This window comes from Dipodomys ordii, unplaced genomic scaffold, assembly GCF_000151885.1.
Source record: "Dipodomys ordii isolate 6190 unplaced genomic scaffold, Dord_2.0 Scaffold112, whole genome shotgun sequence".
In the NCBI taxonomy this organism is placed as follows: Eukaryota; Metazoa; Chordata; class Mammalia; order Rodentia; family Heteromyidae; genus Dipodomys; species Dipodomys ordii.
This window is the reverse complement of record NW_012267328.1, coordinates 5,963,446-5,965,757: the sequence shown is the minus strand read 5'-3', so window position 1 is coordinate 5,965,757 and position 2,312 is coordinate 5,963,446. Positions and strand designations below refer to the sequence as shown.

Sequence of the window (2,312 nt, the reverse complement as noted above, 5' to 3'; positions counted from 1 at the left end):
TGCATAGCCTATGCTTCCAGGTGCTGAGACGTAAATTTTCCTGAGAGTTGTTCTGCTAGGATTTTATTTGATTTGTTTGGAGTTCCTTCTAGATGTAATCATTAAAACTGAGAAATTGGCTTCTTAGACTTATGAGCATGATGCTGGTGGTTCACCCCTGTCATCCTAGCTATTCAGGAGGCTGAGATCTGAGGATCCTGGTTCAAAGCTGGCCTGGGCGGGAAAATCTTAGAGACTCCTATCTCCAATGAACCACCAGTAAATTAGAAGTGGCACTGTGGCTCAAGTGGTAGCGCACTAGCCTTGAGCTGAAGAGCCAAAGGACAGCGCTCAGGCCCAGAGTTCAAGCCCCATGACTGACCAAAAAAAAAAAAAATTCACAGAGTTTACAACATGATACAAGTCACGTATAGAGAGGCCCTGTGTACAGTCTGTGCATGTTTCAGACTTTCCTTCTCACTGATTTGTTTTTCTTGCACTGTTCTAGATTACTGAGAAGACTGTGAAAGCATCGAGCTCTGTTCCTGCCTCTGATGACACCTACCCAGAAATAGAAAAATTCATCCCCTTCAACCCTCTAGGTGGGGCTTGAACATAGGGCCTGGGTGGTGTCCCCGAGTTCGTTTTGCTATAAAGCTAGCACTCTACCATTTTGAGCCACAGCACCACTTCTGATTTTTAATTGGCGATAAGGGTTGCACGGACTTTTCCTGCCCTGGGCTGGCTTTATACTGTAATCCTCAGATCTCAGCCTCCTGAGTAGCTTGGATTATAGGCCTGAGCCACTGGTGCCAGGCTGCCTTTACTTTTTTTTTTTTTTCTCCGGTCAGTCGTGGGGCTTGAACTCTGGGCCTGGGCGCTGTCCCTCAGCTCTTGAGCTCAAGGCTAGCGCTCTACCACTTGAGCCACAGCACCACTTGCAGCTTTTTCTCCTTATGTGGTGCTGAGGAATTGAACCCAGGGCTTCATGTATACAAAGCAAGCGCTCTACCACTGAGCCACCTTCCCAGCCCCTGCCTGTACTTTTAATCATCAAGTTTTCCAAGCCAGAAAATTGAGTGGCCAGAATGGCGTGGCTTATATTTATGAATTTGACTAATCTAAGAACTAGATCCTTGTTGGATTTTGTGCTGGATCTGGGTGAGTTTTGGTTGAAGCAAATGAAGAAAATCTGGCTGAAAGCAATCTTAGCCCTTTCCTCGCTAGCACTCAGCAGTGGCTGTGTCTGCTGGTGTAGCTGGAGTATGGAATCTGAGACCCCGTCCGTGAGCCTTGTTCCCCGCTGGGAGTGGTCAGCTGGTTGACTTTCCCACGTGGTATCCCCGTTGAGCACGCACTGACGGCTTTGAAATACTGGTTCATTGCATCCGGGTGTTCCGATGGTGCTTTGCCTTTGTGACAGATTTTGAGAGTTTCGACCTGCCTGAAGAACACCAGATTGCACACCTCCCCCTCAGTGGGGTGCCGCTCATGGTCCTGGACGAGGAGCGGGGACTTGAGACGCTGTTGGAGCTGGGTCCCCCTTCGCCGATGAAGATGCCACCTCCGGCATGGGAATCTGGTAAGCGCCCCCGGGAGGACGGGGGCGGCTTGGCCCTGTGGGGGACATGTGCGTGCATGCGGGGCGGCGCGAGTCCTCTCTCTCCTTTGACCTACCTACAGGGCAGAGTTTCAGAATAAGTAACACTTGCCTGTCATCCTAGCTACTCAGGAGGCTGAGATCTGAGTGAGGATCGTGGTTCCAAGCCAACCCATGCACCTTAACCACCAGAAGAAGCCACAGTGGTGCTGTGGCTCTAAGTGGTAGAGCACTAGCCTTGAGCAAGAGCTCAGGGACAGGGACTAGGCCCCAAGTTCAAACCCCACACCTGTCACACACACAGACAGACTCACGCGCACACGCACATGCACAAACACAAAACACCGGCCGGGCGCTGGTGGCTCACGCCTGTAATCCTAGCTACTCAGGAGGCTGAGATCTGAGGATCGTGGTTCAAAGCCACCCCGGGCAGGAGAGACCATGAGACTCCTATCTCCAATAAACCACCAGAAAACCGGATGTGGCGCTGTAGCTTAAGTGGTAGAGCACTCGCCTTGAGCTGAAGAGCTGAGGGACAGCACCCAGGCCCAGAGTTCAAGCCCCATGACCGGAAAAAAAAATAACCCCCCCCCCAAAACCCTCCTGATTTAGTCCCGAATGCCCTTGGGAAATGAAGTTCTGAAATCTGGTCACTCAGCATACAGCTTGGTCGGCTGTAAGTTGAAGGTCTGAAGTGAACTTGGCAGACCCCTGGCTGCAGCATTTGACAGGA

General features: G+C 51.2%; 1 protein-coding gene across 1 annotated transcript in view; it reads right to left on the bottom strand.

The window, feature by feature from the left end:
- Positions 1-2,312, bottom strand: part of Slu7 (SLU7 splicing factor homolog (S. cerevisiae)) — a 15,573-nt gene that overhangs the window by 6,796 nt on the left and 6,465 nt on the right. The gene's annotated exons all lie outside the window — the stretch shown is intronic.